The 18824-nt window shown below is 40.7% G+C and overlaps 1 long non-coding RNA gene and 1 pseudogene across 1 annotated transcript; both read right to left on the bottom strand.

Moving 5' to 3' along the window:
* Positions 1-2024: 2024 nt before the first annotated feature.
* On the bottom strand, positions 2025-7948 carry LOC145128289 (uncharacterized). Its single transcript, XR_013716790.1, has 3 exons — positions 7850-7948; positions 2227-2274; positions 2025-2130 (listed from the first exon to the last, which is right to left on the bottom strand). It is a non-coding gene; the product is annotated as an uncharacterized LOC145128289 (long non-coding RNA).
* A 64-nt stretch (positions 7949-8012) lies between these two features.
* LOC145131419 (plant UBX domain-containing protein 5-like) lies at positions 8013-9118 on the bottom strand (annotated as a pseudogene).
* Positions 9119-18824: the final 9706 nt, after the last annotated feature.

Raw genomic sequence — 18824 nt, 5'->3', positions numbered from 1 at the left:
TATATATATATATATATATAACATCAGGAAAACCATAATTAACCAAAATTATAAAACATATAGAGAAAAAACTTAAAGCCTAAATTTATAATAAGTTAGAGACCAAACATGCAAATTACTCTAAACCATAAGAACCATTCGTATAATTAATATACTGTAATATATTCATAAAATTTATATTTTTTGAAAAATGTCAAAAGAAAATTATCAAATTGATAAAAAAAATGAAAACAATAAATAAATACGAAAAAGCAAACTTAAAACCGAATTTAGTTTTGATAAAAAAAAATATAAAAGAAAAAAAGTTTTTTTTTTCAGAGTTCAGGGTTTAATTTAGCAAGATCAGAAGTTCAAAGTCTAATTTAGGATGTCATGTAGACAGGGGAACCGCATAACCGACTACATGAGGTCGTAAGACGCCAAACGAGTTAAAACTCAGACTTTATGATCCAATTTAGCATGGTTAGATCTTAGTGAATAAATTTAGTTAATTTTGAGACGTTGATTGTCAAAAACTATCAACTCCCTTGAAAAATAGTAAAATTACAAAGGGACTATTTAATGAATCTGAATTATTCAATTAGTGTTGAATGATTCTGTGACTTCCCCAATTTCACGGCCAGAAAAGACCGATTTTTTTATGCTTTATTTGAAAATCAGTATTTTTACAGAAATATATTGAGGAATTTGTTCCCAGAAAAGATGATAAATATATTATCAAAACATTTCCGAAGAAATGTATTTTTTTTATATTAAAATTTTGGGATGTCATCGTCAATATAGAAACATAAGCATAAACAGACCTTATTTATACTAGTAATTTACATCTCCTTTAAACTTGTGTTATCTGTAAATATTTCCATCTTCTTCCCTTGTTGACCGTATATATGCCTCTGTTGACATAATACCAAAATCATCAAAATTTTGTAATCAAATAATAAAATAATATTTGTATTAAAATCTTACTGCAAGACTCTCAGCAACCAATTTCACACTCTGAACAACTGCATCTTCACTCACAAACTCTCTAATGCAATAAAAAACAAACACAATCTCAGCAAAATGGTTATCATTTTTATATTGATTATATGAAACTCCAAAAACTACAATGATTCTTTAATCTTGAATCTTTTTTATCACTTACTTCAAAGATTTGCTTAACATATGCATTCTCTGGAGGCTTAGAAACATGAACCCATAACCCATAACCCATAACCCATTTTCCCCTGAGCCAAGGCTAACTTCACTACACACACACAAACACACATTTTAGTTGAGAAATTGAATATACCTGGTCTGTCCCATTATAACCAGAATAGTAGCTGTACGAGTGTTCCATGGCTCCTTCAACCTTCAACCATGTGCCAAAAAAGAGAATGTTTATCAAGCTGAAAAATTAAATAGTATATTTGGATTTAAGGAATTAATTTACAGTTACCAAGCTTCTTTTATTTGTATAACGTATAAGCTCTTCCTAGTTTGTAGCATAATGCAACTTCAAATTTCCTCCACCAACAACTACAGTTTAGAACAAAATCAAAAGAAAAAATTGTCAAAAATAAAAACATCAACACGAATCCATGTTTCAACTTTGATGTGGAAAAGCACAAACCTTGGGTTGTACAACCGAAGGTCGGCCTACAAAAAGAGCAGCCCACATTTTTTGTTTTCCATTTTTATTTGTTCCCTCGTATTCGTATTGGAGACAGATTGGATCGATGTCACCAGTAAACATAGTCTGTCTTACATTACATCAACCAAGCACCTCATCACTAACCGAACCAAACATCCCGAGATAATACAAATCGATGAAGAATGTTCGGATTTCCATGGGCCCAAGTTCCACCACTAGCTTTTCAGGATCAACCCACCTCCCCTAACTATCTCCCTCTCAGATCCACCTTTCACTTTCCAAGCAAGCTTCTTCCTCTCCATCTCGCCTCTTTGTTGATTGCCCGACATATTCATCTCTGTTACCTTCCTTATCCGAGAAACACACACACACGCATAAATCAAATGGACAACAAAACAATCACATTTAAAACCAACTTATGGATATACCTTCCTATCTGGGAACAGCTTCTTCAGCTCCACACTTGCCATTACAGAGTAATCTTTGTCTTCCCCCACCTTTCAATCCACATAACAAACGCCCCGCCAGTTTATAATCATAACTAAACATTTCATGAAGAAAAAAATAAAAAACTTGGAACAATCTGGTAAAACCTCGTATAGATGAGCCAAACGAAGGAGTGCTTTTCCACTTTCAAGCTCCTGCAATCATCAAATACAATACAAATCAACTTAATCATGGTATGAATAGCCCCCAATGAACAAACAACTAGTCCACCAAGTATGTAAGTCCCCAATTTGCTTGTGTATCAATCAGATCCGTTTGATGGTGCGGATTCCCAATCAAACGGATGATGCCATATCAAAATAGAAGAAGAAGGAGAAGAAAAATAATTTGAATCTTGAATGTATTGAAGATATGAATGATGATCCTTACACAAGATTCTCTCTCTCACACACACACACACTCTTCTTCTCTCTAACTTTATCTATCTACAATATGCTCTCACTCTTAGCCTTACACTCCTCTTGTTCATTAACCACTCCTCACCCCTTACACCTATATATATAGGAAACATGGGCCGTACACGGGTTCACAGCCGTGAACGGGTTTACTGCCGTAAACCCGTTTACGGTCGTACACACCAACCTGGCCGTGAACATTACCGCAAACACATATTACACTTCAGAAAAATACAGTTGTCTAGAAAAGCAAAGTATAGACCAAATTTTGACCCAACAATCTCCCCCTTGGTTTATAGCTTTCTTTTCTAATTGACCCAACAAACTCCCCTAAAAAGTAGCTGGCTTTTCTTGTCAATCTTCATCGGGAGCTTGGCTTCAGCATTAATCTTCAATTTTCTTCACAACATCAAGATGAACTTGATGAATCTTCAATGAATGACTTCATCTTGAGCACTTGGGCTTTTCTTCAGAATTTGGCTTTGGACGCACGGTGGGTGAGGAGGCTTCTTGAAAAGATTTTTGAAAGATGGCGCTTTCAGCTTGAGAATCTTTAGAGAGAAATAATCTTCTTGATCACTTCAGCAGGTTCAAGAATAGCAACAAATTGATTGAGGAGACTTCAATGCAATCTGTCACATAATCTTCAAGTCAGCTTCACCTTGCTTCTGGGGTTGAAAGATTGAATGTTGGAAGAATAATCTTCATTTCTTGCTCCTTCGAATGAGAATTCTTCGATGATCACGGATGAAGCCTTGGCTTGGAAATTCTTGATACAGTCTCCACGAGTCTCATGTACATCTGAGTTCACTTTTCAAGACAAACAAAGCTAAAAATAGAAACAAAACTAAAATAAAACTTAGCACACAATATTTTTGGATTTTTCATATTTTCTGAAAAAAAATAAAACAGAAATAACACTATTTTTGGATTTTTAATTTTCTGATTTTTGTTTGATTTTCGAATTTTTTTTAATTCTCCCCCTAAATTTGTGCATAGAGGAAAACTATGAACAAATTTAACAAAAACAAAAATATTTGGGATCAAAGTTGTCAAGCAATCCAATATCGTTTATCAGCACACGCCTGCATGTCTAGATCTGGTCAATCACCGGTATTGTGGTCCACTTAAACACAAAGGATGTTGACAATTTGGACAGATTATTAGTGACAAGTCATTGTGATATATATTCCTAAATGGAAATTTAGCTGACGACGACCACGGATATTGTTGTCCACTTAAATTAAGCAGCGAGATCTACAGACAACCTCTAAATGGTTCAATTTTAGTTGTACTAGAACATGTTTCCCACTTCCCGATATACCCCGGTAATCAAGAACTTCCAAAGAACTCCTTACTTTAGGTAAGTATTCAATCATTAAGAAAGAAGTCAGATATAGAAGTGTATATGTTGTATCCCAGGTCGGATGTATTCCAATCACACAGAGGGAACAACATATGACTAACATAGATAGCGGTTTAGAGAGATAGTAGAGTGCATATGCTATGTCCCAGGTCGGATCTTCCGATCACGCAGAGGGAACAACATATGGCTAACAGATAGAAAGAATTTCATAGATATGGAAATGCATAGAGATAGAGTTGCATATGTTGCATTCCAGGTCGGATCTCTTCCAATCACGCAGAGGAAGCAACATATGACTGACAGAAAAAAAAAGCAAGAAAATAATTTCCTACAGACCTACTTTATCAGAACCCCCCAGTTGCCCTATCAATACCGGAATTAAGGACATGAGTCCATACATCAAGGAAATGTTCAGCCACAGTTCTAGATAATTAACTTTTAGTGTATCTCGCAGGCTCCCATGTTTATCTCACTGCTCAATCTACCCGAGCGTCGTATGGTCAGTCCAAATGAAACTATCTAAGTCTATATTGTCTAGTCCTTTCATGGTCAATCAATGTCTAGTCCTTTTGAATCCTTTGTGCCTACCAGCACAGTGAATACAGAGTCTAGACAATTCGGCTTAAGTGCATTACACGCATCATAAATTGCCCTTTAGCACTATACTTCATATCACTTCCCAAAAAAAACGCCTATTAAAGAAAGACATATAAGGAAATAAAAAATTGTCTTCAAAATGAATCAGTTTAAGATAAACTCAGGAGTATAGAGAAGAAAACTCAAACCGTAAGTCACCGATTGAATTTGCATCCAGAAGGTCTGAGAACAACACGCATAATCTCAGAACAGATCCGAAAATTCTTCACATCGTTAAGCACAAAACCCCTTGTGATCCTCTCCTTTCTTCCTTTCCCGCAAAGGACACATACTCTCAAGCAAAGTTTTGAATGATGTACAGTTGAGAGATGTCCCCTATCATGTGCCTGGAACAGCCACTACCAACAAACCGAAGTCTGAAGATATGCCTCCATAGCTGATCCGACACAGAGCGAGATTAGTTGGTCTTTGGAACCCAGTCCATTTTGAAATTGGGTTGACCTTTGTCATCCTTGCACGGTATCCTCTCCCATGACATATCCTGTTTATCACAAACAGAAGATGAAGAAACGTTAGAAGCATTAGGAAATTTGGGAGAGTGAACCTTTGGAACCCATCTATAGTTGGGTTTAACCCATTTCTTGTTCGATCGGATGGATGCCTTGTCGCTTGCTTTTGAACTTGAAGCTGTTCACCGAGATGACTTTGACCTAGCCGGTTTTGGTTTCATTGGAGCATTTCTTGAAATTGGCTTCTGGGCAGGCATTCCCTTCTTTCCCTTGGGAGTTGATTTCTTGGCCTTGGGAGTTGAACTCTTGCCCTTCGTGGCATTCCAGTCGCCATTGTCTGAACGTGACCTTGAGGGGTTTCTTTTGGAAAATCTCCCTCTTGGCGCTTTCTGCCACCCTTGTGCATAGTAGGGAACGCATGCGCGATTTGGACAATTTCTGGCAATGTGTCCAGGTGTTACACGGTGAAAACATGTCTTTTTCTTCACTGGGAAATTGTTTCTTCTTGCCCCTGGTGGCTTGTCCATGCCTTGTCTCTTATTGTTCCCACAAGCACAATTACATCAAGCACTCTGTTTCGCTTGTTTTGGTGGCCTGTATTTCTCAACAGCAGGTTTGTCAGAAACAACTGTATTCGAAGCAACAGATTCAGAGTTCAAGGAGACATTGGTTTGTTCAATAGTTTTCTTCTTGTTCTCATCCTCCACTACTTTACCTGCACAAGAAGTAGAAGCATTAGAATCGTTCAGCACAACACTTTCTGGCACAACCACGACAGAATTATCAAAGATATCATCAAATATATCGAAAAAATTTAAGTCATCAAACTTTGATACAATTTTATTATCAGACACACTCTCTTCAGCTGCTTGCTTGCAATGACTTAGTGGTTGATCTGCATAAGAAGTAGAAACATTAGTACTTGCAACCTGAGGACCACATCCCGACACAAATACAGCAGGTTTGCCATATTTGAGATGTGCCTCTCTGTCCATTTCCTCTTTTGTCAAGGGGTTATACTGATAGGTGTGATTAAAAGGAGGAGACACTTTATCATACCCTAAACCCTTTGACTGATTATTTTTAAATCTCAAACTATTTTCCATCATTGATGCAACTACTTCACTCGACGCATCAAATTTTCTGAAATTAAAGTCCGCATTTTCAAACTTATGTTTTAATGCGTCAAGTTCAGCAGTTAACTTAGCAAGTTGTCCTGTCACAAATCTATAGTTTGCACATTTATTGCTCTATTCTTCTTGTAGTTTTCGGAAGTCCTTGGTTTTGGTCTCTAATTGTTCTTTTAGGGGTTTTTGTGCCTTCCTAAGTTGATATCAACTGTACTTTAGGTCCTCGTTCTCTCTGCATAATAGTTCGATATGCTCAAGTAAATTTTTAACATTATCAATGCATGTTTGAGAACAAGAAATTTCATTGACTTTGGTGTTTGAAGAACTCATTGTTTTACAAAATATGCCCTTTGACTAAAAACTCAAAAGCCAACCTTAAAAGTCAAATTTAAAAAGTCAAACTTAAAAGTCAAACTTAAAAGTCAAACCGAAAAGCTAAATTTGAAAATTTGAAGGTTAAACGAGAAAGTCAAAGGTCAAACTTTAAAAGTCAATGTCAAAATTTTAAGTAAAAAGTCAAAATTAAAAGTCAAAAATTAAAAACTACAATTTTTGGGTTGAAAATGAAATTTAAAAATAAAAGAAAATTGATTTTGGGCTTGAAAGTGTAAAAAATGCGAAATTAGTCGAATTGGAGAAGCATTTTGAATTAAAACGCAAAGGTTTAAATCAACAAGAAGTCTAGCCCAACTGGTAAGACGCCTTTGTTGTGGATGCGGGTGACCAGGGTTCGAAACCTGGCAGCCCCAAAATTGGTTCCCCTCTTTTTTTAAATGAACGCAGTGCGAACTTCGGACCCTATGCGAGGCTGACCATGAATCTGAGGTGCGGAGCCGTAAACCCGAGGTGAGGCTGTAAACTCCGATCGTAAACTCCGAGGCTGTAAAATCCGAGGCCGTAAACTCCGGCTGTAAACCCTGACTGTAAATCGTTTCCGGCCGCAAACTCTTCGGAAACCCTAGCTGCTGGCCGTACACGCCGCCACCCCCTCGCTGGTTACGACCAAAAACAGCGTTTTTTCGACTTTGTAGCTCAAAAACTCGATCAAAAACGCGAAGAATAAACCCCCTATTTTGCCAAGATCTATCCAAAAACGCAGAAATCCTTCAAAAATAAGATCAAATAAGCTCCAAATCTGACAAAATTGATTGATACAATCCAAGCTCTGATACCACTTGTAAGTCCCCAATTTGCTTGTGTATCAATCAGATCCGTTTGATGGTGCGGAATCCCAATCAAACGGATGATGCCAGATCAAAATAGAAGAAGAAGGAGAAGAAGAATAATTTGAATCTTGAATGTATTGAAGATATGAATGATGCTCCTTACACAAGATTCTCTCACACACACTCTTTTTCTCTCTAACTTTCTCTCTCTACAATATGCTCTCACTCTTAGCCTTACACTCCTCTTGTTCATTAACCACTCCTCACCCCTTACACCTATATATATATATATATATATATATATATATATATATATATATATATATATATATATATATATATATATATAGGAAACATGGGCTGTACACGGGTTCACGGCCGTGAACGAGTTTACGGCCGTAAACCCGTTTATGGTCGTACACACCAACCTGGCCGTGAACACAGCCGCAAACACATATTACACTTCAGAAAAATACAGTTGTCTAGAAAAGCAAAGTATAAACCAAATTTTGACCCAACAAAGTATAATAATTGTATATATTATACCTGTAGAGTTATAATAGCTGTGTTGTTTGGCAAGCTATAGGATGCATCAATCATTGAGAAGGATGATACATGATCATTTTTCCAATCACTTCCATCCTGCAATAAATATATATGTATATAATAAAGATAAGGGCTGTATATTTATTTAAAAAAAAAGGATCAGTTAACCTGTTGTGCGAGCGTTCATGGCTCCTTCATCACTAATATTGTCTGCTGTCACCACTGTTGACATTGTTAAACTTGTATCTGTTGATCATAAGTACATGTGTCATATGATATGATCTTTAATGTTTGTGACCTTAAGATTTTCAAATTTGAACAAAACATTCAAAGAGTTGACCTGCATGTTTTGCATTGGAGAAAAACAGCCTAGAAGGATTATATAAGAAATCAAGAAATGGGAAAGATTACTAACAGGGTAGTCTTCAAGCTTCCTCACAAGACTGACATGAACATGAGCTCTTCCTTTTGCAGGCCTAAGCTCTTCTGGACATTCTGACTTCCTTATGCTCTGTTAAAGAAAATTAGAGAACACATCATGTAAGGGTAAAATGGGAATTAGGAAAAAGGAAAAGAAGTTATTAACTTAATATGGTACCTCCAAGAAAGATGCATTTTGGGGATCATCAAGTCTTCCTAAAGGACCATCGTTAACAGTGAAACCATTGGTCCAGAAAGTGATGGTGTGTGTGTGAACATCAGGTTCAGAGACTTGATGAGTACTGTTTGCACTAATTTCCTTGTCAATCAACTCATGGATGGAAACCTAATAAACGGATGAACCCTGCCTTATTTACCTCTTTTCACCACCGGTATAATACTCATGGGGCTCATCGGAGTCACTTCCGGAGTCATCGCCCTGTCGATTCAGATCTGAGAAAGTCCGTATGCGTCCAGTAGACCGACTACCTGATGGCTTCTTATCCGTAGCGGTGTTCCTTGATCGTAGATTGTAAGGATTTTGTAAACCAATAGCAGGAGGTGGGGAGGCTGATCAGGAGCAAGACGGAGAAGACGACGGAGAAAATGAAGGGGAATGTGTATCAGAAGGGCGGTTAGGATTTCGGATAGGTAAGGCAGACACAAGAGCCTCTTCTACGGCGGCAACGGTTTCAAAGAAGGTGGAGACGGCGAAATCGAGATCGAAGTTGTGCGATTCGAGGAAGAAGGAGGCTTCTTCTTTGGTAGCATAAGTAATTTCTGAGAATGCTGCGATCATTTCCTGGTGAGCGTCTCCGCCGATGTTGGTTGCCGGTGTGTCTTCCATTCTTGGTTTTCTTGCGTGAGAGTTCACGTATCAGTCTAACATAAATTAAAGTGTCAGAGAAACCCTATAAATCGATTGTTGTGTAAGTGTGTGAATATGCGTAGAAAGATAAAGGTGCAAACTCACAGAGTTCCTATTTTTTCTCTAGGAAAGAACGGTGGAGGGAATGGTTGGATGGATCATAGAGAAGTTCAAAGCTGTTGAAGATCTCGATCGGAGTGGAATTGGAGATTGGGGAGCGGAAGAAGAGAGAATCCTGAAGAATCGACCTAGGTATTCCCACTGCTGAAGATGAAGATGAAGACCCTAGGGCTTTTTCTTGCTAAGTCGAAGAGGGGGGGGGGGTTTAATTTTTGGGATCCAATATGCTGGGGTAATTTTCGTCAATTTCATTTCCCGCCTAAAACGCGTGTTTCACTTAAAAATTATAAAGCGACACATTTACATGACGCACATTTTATGAAAGGCGCCCTCCGCATTTTTTTTTCTTTTCTGACACTAATTTTAAGGCACGCATAAATGCGTGTCCTCTATCCTTAAAATTTTGGAAAACTGACATGAGTTTTTAGGGCACGCACAAATGTGTGTCCTCTATCACTGTGTGTCATTGTTTACGCATCATTAAAGGGTTGTTTTCTAGTAGTGCCCAAATTACCCATACACGTTTATGTTATGATATGAATTGTGAATATGTGAACTGCATGCTATATTAGGCCTAAGGATCTAGGAAGGATGCCTTGTATGCCTACTGTATGAGCTTATTGAACTGCATGCTAGTACTGATTAGTGAGTGGTGTGATGGCCTAATTAGGATATGCTTGGATTTGTTTACTCGATGCCCGAATGCTGCTTGCTTCATGCTTTTAGGAGTTCTAGTTATCTTTAACTAAATAGTGAACGAATATGTTAAGTTACATATTACGAGGACTAAATAATTTCAGAAGGTTAGGTCTAGCCCTATTTCGCAGCTCTTGTCTGAGTCTAACCATTGTAGGGTAGGACCTCTCATTCGAAGAATTATCTGGTCTTAGTAATATGTAATGGTATTTGCGAGCTAGTTAGGGAGAGATAGCAAGGATTTATTATGCAGCTGATGGCGGAGAGTGGGTCAGAGATTACCTTAGGGCAAGCCTAGGATGAGATTAGCGTGGAAAGCAGTAGTAGTGAAAGGGACTTGGTGGAGTCAAGGCAATTCTTGAGGAAAGTACGGATAGATGTGGAAGGTAGTATGGGCTCGTACTACTGAAAGCAGAGGATCCGTACTCGAGTGAAGGAGGGCTGAGATTAAACCAAGAAACTTGTAGTGAGTGTGTGATCCCTCGATAGTGATGAATATTATAATGGTTGTTATGACATGTTGCAGCATGGTGACGCTACGTACTAGACCAGTTGGCAGTTTTGGTGTAGGCGAGGGATCAGGCTCGGGCTCTGGAGTCGGGCAGCTTGATGATCAAATGAGAGAGTTTATTTCAGCTGAGGTTACGTGCAGTATCATTGACCAGACTCCTGTGATCTTCGGTACGGTCAAGGAGGGTATCTTGGAGATTTCTGATGAGGGGCTGAGTGCATTTCGCACTGAGGTGGCGGCCATGATGGGGGCTCACACGATGACATTCCGAGAGTTCAGAGCTTGTGGAGCTCAAGACTATCATGGGGCTAAGGACCCCATTGCTAGCAGTCGGTGGCTGGCAGATGTCGCCAACACTTTTCATACTGTCCGGTGTCCCGAGGGGGACAAGGTCTGACTCGCCTCCTGTCTTCTGAAGGACAGAGCACCTGATTGGTGGGAGAAGGTTGGACATGTTATTGGAGACGATGCCGCTATTGATGCGATGACATGGAGTAACTTCTCCGCCAGCTTCAGGGCCAAGTTTCCACCAGTGATTGAGGTTCAACAGCTAGCACGGGAGTTCCAGGATCTCCAGCAGACGACTGAGACAGTGACTGAGATCACTGCCAAGTTCAGGGAGAGGGGCCTTCTTGTCCCGCAGTATGTGGCGGACAAGGAGATGAAGAAGGCCTGATATCACGAGATGCTGAGGAGCGACATCAGGCAGTTTGTGAGCCGATCGAGCTGCAAGAAGCTGGAGGATATGATTGCTCGAGCCAGGGAGAGGGAGATCGAATTGGAGGCAATAAGAAAGAGAAATTCATATGCGGTTCAAACATCCGCATGATCAGGCAAGAGGCCCAAGGTATTGGATTCTATATTGAGGGGTCATCAGGACCGTAGCCGCTGTGGCAAGTACGGCAGGACACACGAGGGTGCGTGTAGGAGTGGCAGTGGTAGTGATACTGGTTGCTTCAAGTGCGGTCGGATCGGTCATTATAGCAGGGATTGTACTGCTACCACCACCCAAGGATCAGACTTGATCTGCTTTCATTGCAGTCAGCGGGGCCACAAGAAGGCCCAATGTCCGAGTTTGGCTGCAGTGGGACAGGTGATGACATCTGCCCCTGCGACTTTGAGGATCACCGACGGCCATCATGGACGGGAAGAGGCGCCTACGGTGAGGAGCAAGGCTTTCCAGCTGACTACATAGGAGGCGCGATCGGCTTCCGATGTTGCAGGATGCGGTAGCTGTAGCAAGTGTGATTGGAGCTTGGGAGGTGTTTCGTTAGTCTTCAAGAGTTCCACCGCTTTAGTGTTGGTTAGCTTTGGAACACTAACAGTGGTAAGCATTGGTTTCCAACAGATTGATCATTGGATGGTAAGAAGGATTGGGAATCCTTCCAGTCTTGTGTGCTGTAAGATGTTAGTTAAATCAAAGTGGGGGAGAATCGTTCAGGTATCCAGGAACAGAAGTAGATACGAAACTAGGATGAGTTCGCATTCCCGCTGGGGAGGAAGACGACCCAAGTGGCTATTTGGGTCGAGGAGTGTGTGAGTTGGGAGTTTGGGAAACTTCCCAACGTTGGGCTCGTGTCTTCTTGATGTTTGATAGCTGGTGTTGGGGAATTAGGTTGGGAATTCCCATCAGGACGCGAGTTCGGTAAGCATGCTAGATCGCGTGAGTCCTCGACATCGGACGGGGTCGGATTGGTAATCAGCGGTAAGACCATGGTCTGTGGTTGAGTTAGCGTGGGAAGTGTTGTAAGACCGCGAGATAGCCGTAGCATTCACCAGCAGCCAGATAGCATGGAAAGTATAGTACGACTGTGGGGCAGCTGTAGCATTCTTCATGTGGTCAGATAGTATGGGAGAGTGTTGTTAGACTGCGGAATAAGCCGTAGCATTCACAGCTTCATTCAGATGAGTTAGTTCAGGGTGGGTCAGTTCGTAGGATCGTGGAAAGGCCATAGCAGGATCGGAATCAGGAAAGGATTGGTCGTTGGGATTCGAGGTGGAGTTGGGCCTGTGTAGCCCTAGATAGGTGGGACTTGTGGGCAAGGCCACTCCATGATATGGTTTGGGTGAGACCCGTGGGCGAGGCATGTGTGCTTATAACAATGCAGGTGGGACCTGGCAGAGACCGTTGGGTCAAGGTATGGGATCGGGGATCCCAGGATTTATAGAGCCAAGAGTGGCAATGTGGATAGGGTAGTTTCGATAACTGAAGTTTTCTTCGGAAGTCGCGGGGAGCGACTAAAAGGGTGTTCATTGGCTCAGCAACCTGGTGGGAATCCGGTATTTCAGATGACTGGAAGATGAATTGAGACCAGGGAGGTGTCGGCGGATTTTGGAAAGCAGCCAGGAGGCAGCATGCTATTTCGGACAGTTCCAATGTTTCAGGCAATATCCGGTTGAAATAAACCGAAGGGGTAGGTCAAGCACCCAGATATGCTCGGCAGTATCCGGTTGAAATAGACCGAAGGGGAGGCTGAGTATCCAAATATGCTCGGCAGTATCCGGTTGAAATAGACCAAAGGGGAGGTTGAGCACCCAGATATGCTCGGCAGTATCCGGATGAAATAGACCGAAGGGGAGGTCGAGCACCCAGATATGCTCGGCAGTATCCGGTTGAAATAGAATGAAGGGGAGGCCAACACCCATATATGCTTGGCGGTATTAGTGTTTTAGGATTTCATGTATGTATGGTAACTGATTACTTGGGTAATGCTAAGTCACTCGCAGCGGGATTAGATAATCTCAGAGTATTTGATTTGACCCTATTGCGCAACTCTCGTCTGATTCTAACCATTGCAGGGATGAATCTGTTACTCGAAGGATTATCGGAGCCTTCTGTCAAGTATAATTATCCTGCAGATGGTTATGCATGGGCAGTGTGTCAAGGAGACAGACCAGTATGGGATTTAGAATCTGGGAAGGCAGAAGTGGTTTGCCGAAGCTCGAAGTTCGCTTTCTTTGGGATGGAAGTTCGGTTTGGTTTTCGGTTGTCTTAAGAAGATTGTTTTACACATAGAATCATTGGTTGCGTTCCTCAGATCATTGTTGGGATATGGGTGTTAGTAAGGAGATATTTCGAGAACGAAATCTAATTTAAGTGGGAGAGAGTTGTAACACCTGGTTTTGAAAATATTTCGCTGCTCGGGGCTGCAGCCCAATTATCATTGCCATAGGGTTTAAGGCTTTTGGAAAGGAAGGATTTGGCCTAGTTCGGAGGTGGTAGTCATGGCATGAGTGACCCAAGTATTCTTTTGTGTCTTCGAAAGACAAGGGTATGTTGTAGACATATGTATCGGTCTTTTATGAGTTTTGGGTTCATTCGGAAAGTTTTAGGGATTGGGCGTGTTGTTAGGAGCGTAGGGCTTCTCGCCACCTTTTCGTGGATATAAGGTTCGTTGGAAACGGACCTCGGATGAGGAAGTTATGGCACTTTGAAGTTATTGACAATTTTGGTCCCTAATGGAGATTCGTGGCAAGGCAGTCCCAAACATGCAAGGAATGCATGCACATGTTTGGCTGGGTACGCCCAGTATAGAAGGTTGCATGGCCGCGAGTGGTTTATGAGTACATTGGGCGTACTAAGAGGTACGCGAGGCGTACTCCATTCAGACCAAAACCCTAATTTTAGGGTTTGGCACTATATATGGAACATTATGCCTCAAAGGCCAGCCTCCCTTTCACCCCTAAAGCATCTACTACGAAACCCTAATCCCTTGTTGGTGTGTTTTGAGCTTAGAAGATCATTTTGGAGTGCATCTTGGTGTTTTGAAGGAAGGTGGCCATTGTTGAAGCATCATCAAAGGAGCAAAGGCTTATAGATCCAGAACCTTATCAACATTTGGCATTCATATAAGGCATAAAGCTTTGAAATTGGTGTTTATTTGCTTAGATCTCTTGAAGTATGGGGTTTTGGACCTTTTTGGTCCCAAGGATGAAGCTTTATGGTTCAAATTCGATTCCTAGGCTTAGGGTTGCCACCCTTGGAGCTATTTGAGTCCCTAAGTTAGAAAGTTGCCATCTTGAAGGTCTTAATGGGTTCATGCAAGAGTTAAGGTCATTTCATGGAAGTAGAATGCCATTTTTGGAGTTTGGGCTTGTTTGGGTCATGTAAAGTCACCAAGTCAGTGACTTTATGGACTAAGACGTTGAAAAGGACTTGGATCTGTGATTTTAGTCTCTAGAATAAAGTATTAAGTGCTTGATGGTATAAGTGGCTTAACAGAGCAGTACGCTGGGCGTGCAAGCTATACAGCCAGTACGCTTAGCGTATAGAGGAGTACGCCCCATGTACTCACTAGATTTAGGCTTTGTGTTATTTGGGCCTCGGGTTGGGCCATTCCTTGGACTTTGCTATTTTGGGCCATAGTGGGCCATCAGAAATCAGTTATTTTGGGCTAAGAATATTTTTGGGCTTAAGGGAAGGCCTATTTGAGGAGTTGGGCCCAGTTTAGAAAATTAGGCCATTGGTGGGCCACTAGTGGGCTTGGAAAGGCTATCAAGAATTGGGCCTTTCATGTTATGGATTTGGGCCTAGGTCATGGACTAGATTAGATCAGGGGTAAAATCATCATTTTACCCTAAGAAGGATTATTGGGTTTTGACTAAGTGTTATTTTGTACTGATAGCTCGGGGAGTCGTCAGATCAGCTGCTAGAGATTTCTTACCGTGAGATTTTGCATTCAGCTTTGCGAGGTGATATCCTGCTGGTTTGAATGGGTCGAAGGCACCAATGCCAGCCCGTGTATGTTAGGTGTGCATATTAGTAGCTAAGTGTGGACAGGGCCCGTATCTTAGCATTATTTGAGTATAGATATGAATGGATTGGTAGATTTGGTTATACTTGTTCTTGTGAACTGGTAATAAGTAACAAGTATCAGATTGGTTCCGTGTTGGTATTTAATCTGATATAAACTGAAATTTCATACCTTTACGCTTCCGATCTTGTGAGAAGTATTGAGTATTGCTAGGAATTTTACACAAATATTAATGCAACTTTTCTGATCTTAATTAAGAGCTTGTTTAATTAGACAGTAAAAATTTGGGGTTAACTAAAGAGCTTGTTTTGGTTAATTTAACTAGGTAAAAGAGATTATACTAGAGCTTGTTAGTTTTTCTTAGTACCATCTTTGATAAAACGCATTCTGAATAACCAAATGTGGGTTAATTGCATTATTAGGAAAGTCGCAACAGAGCTGAATTCTTTTTTATTACTGATTTTGTTTAGTTTATTTCACTGCAATTTTTAGTTTTATTTTTAAATCAAAAACCCCCCTTTTTATTATTTTCTGTTTTTTAATAGAATGTGCCTTACACAAAGAGGCAATGACCATTAGGTTGTGTCCCTGAGGATTCAACCCTATTTCCCTGTGCAATCCATTAGTGAAACCAACAGTGAAATATTATTTGCTTAAATCGTGCGCGACAGCGGTTTAACAGACATGCACACCTAATGCAAGTCTAGAACTCAAACTAGGTCAAAATGGGTGAAAAAGACCAAAATCTCATGCATGGAGTTCACAACACAATCAAGTATCAGATCCAAAAGATATAGTGACAAAGGGACCAAGGTGAGCTATAAAGTTGCAAACTCTATCTCATCAAACCAACCCACACTTGAATATGAACCAAGAAATGTAATAAAAATTAGATATATGAAGAAAGAACTAAATAGGTGGAAGTTTTATACATTCCAAAGCACCACAAGATGCATGAGGTGCAAGATTCGAAGTGATGCACTGTTCCAACTAGTAAGCACACCTATCCTTCATCCAAAATGCAAGCCAAAGCTTCAAACTTCAGGAATCACCATTATTACAACAAGAATCACTCCAAGAAGGCTAGGGTTTCGTTGAAATGGGTTGGAGGCTGAAAAGGATTCCCTAATCCTTGATATCAGGTTCTTAAATATAGAGAAAACCCTAAAAATCATGGGATTGGGCTACCTCAGCTACCACGATGTGGACTTCCCCTTACCTCGTTGTGGCGACCAACTAAACGTGTATTCATGCATAAAATATGCTATGTTGTGCTACTCCAATCACCACATCGTGGCACCTAGATTTTCCCAAAAATCTGATCTCTATTCCCACCAAGCCCTCACCTGATCCATTTTGGGAAACGAGTGTTACAATTCTCCCCCACTTAAATTAGACTTTGTCATCGAAATCTGCCTTTGCGAATTTATCTTAAAAACATCCCTGAATCCTTTTTGAGGTTTTCTAAGCCCACTCCCCTCCACGCGATCCGACATAACCCATCATACCCGAATCTGCAACAATCATTACCAGGATTTCAGAAACAGGTGCATAATCCATTCCCAAGTGGAACTTCCAGAAGGTTGATGTCCCGACAATGTAGCACTGAAACCATACCCCAAACAAACATCTCCTCATTGGCACACAAGTTTAATTAATCCTTAGCAAGAAGCATACGACTCGAAGAAGACGCGGATACCATCACACTACAACTAATAAACCTCAGGAGGCACTCACTTTTAGTCACAATTTGAAGACTTCTAGATCGTACCTCATTTCTAAGGAACAAGGCCACTCACACATAAACTATGCTAACCCAGTGTTCACAAAAATCAGCTCATCCAAGGTTTTTTGCGGCCTCGCGCGGTCTCACTAAAAATTGGGTACATAATCCACAATCAACTGTCGATGCCGACAACATCGCATACAGACTTAAGTGGGAAATATGAACCAGCAAAAGTTAAACTAGCCTACACATCCCCTTGGCTCTGAAAGTCCTTCGTATAAACAAAACAACAGTCGGACTGATCAACCCATCCCAATTTCGGATATCATGAATGCAGTCCTCAAATACACACCCGACTTCCTGACAAGTTGTGACTAACCGAATGCTCCACGAGCATAACCATGTCTGAAACCAAAACTCTCATGACATTCGGGCTCCCTAAACAAAATAAGTGCACAATCCTATGCCAAAACACCCAAGAGACTTATAATCATCTGCATCACCGGCCTCCTGGTACTCTAACCAATGCACTACTACCCCTATGTCAATCTAAAAAAATATGGGTCATTAGTGACCATGGGACTATCAACAGTCCTGAGGACTTTCAGCAGTCTTGGAGTTATCAGCAACTCTAAAAATATTCATAACAACCATCAGCTACTAAGACTCGACTAGTCCTGCATGCACACCACTATGACATATGTAATACAAGGAGAGAACTCACATGAAGCCTCATCATAAAACGAACACGAGTCCCCTAATAAGACTCCTAATAATGAACTACTAATATGCCACCATGACTTTTCCAGCAAATCAACATCTTGTAACTGCCCGGCTCAACCTGTCGGTTACTGAGCCCTAAGTGACAACGTTATACTGCCCAAACACCCATCTATACCACACGATTACCAATCCAACACATGGGTCTCTGTTGCACAACTTTCGTCCCCATTTATAAAAATGAAATCCACGATGGATCATGGCATGTTGGGACACCATCCAACCATTGGGATGAGAAGCTCATGGCTCATCACCGTTCTTGCCCTCACCCAACCACAAAAATGAGGACTACCGACCAGCATCCAACGGGACTAAAACCATATTGCCATTATCAAACTCATCAGTTTGCCAAAATACAGGAGCCATAACATTCTGTAACACGCAACTCTTCCACAATCCACTGCCACCAACGCATCATTAAACGAACCATAAGAAAAAAAAACCAGAAACAAGATAGACAACTGAACACTCGTTCCAACTTGAAATTACAACATTTCACACTTTCCAGGAGAAAACACAATGGTCCTTAGGCTGACTGTGTTCCTTCTTAATCGTGACCCTACCCAAAAGGTGACGTACAAGCAAAATGAATGAAACGATGAGCCTCAACCGCCATTAGACACATTCTTCTAACAGCCACAACAAGATCCCTCACCTTGAAGAAGCTGAACAGATCCTACCAATGCACAAAAGACCAATAAAACTATCAATTTTTGTAAGAACCCCAAAATTAACCAGAAATGTTGCAAAAACCTTGATCAAATCAATCCCAATATCAACCCCATCGTCGCAACCTGTCAAAATTGAACTTTGTGTACCCACGATGATACCTGAAAAACTTAACAACGTTGCTCTGATATCTGAACTCCCAATAACCAAGGACAACTACCAACTCAATCCTGCTAGGAATACCATTCCACAACCAAACAGTTGAGAGTACATATACACAGATACAAAAATGTCTAACAACCACCTAGTTTCGTTAGATAAGTATCCTGATCACTGTTATATTCTAGATAAGGCAGTCTATGGGTTGAAATAAGCACCACGTGCCTGGTATGCAACTCTGACCAATTTTTTGAAAATTGCTAAATTTAAAC

This window comes from Lactuca virosa, chromosome 8, assembly GCF_052849685.1.
Source record: "Lactuca virosa cultivar CGN04683 chromosome 8, Lactuca_virosa_CGN04683_v6, whole genome shotgun sequence".
NCBI classification, from domain to species: domain Eukaryota; kingdom Viridiplantae; phylum Streptophyta; class Magnoliopsida; order Asterales; family Asteraceae; genus Lactuca; species Lactuca virosa.
Note: the sequence above shows the minus strand (reverse complement) of the source record. Positions and strands in the feature narration are given on the sequence as shown.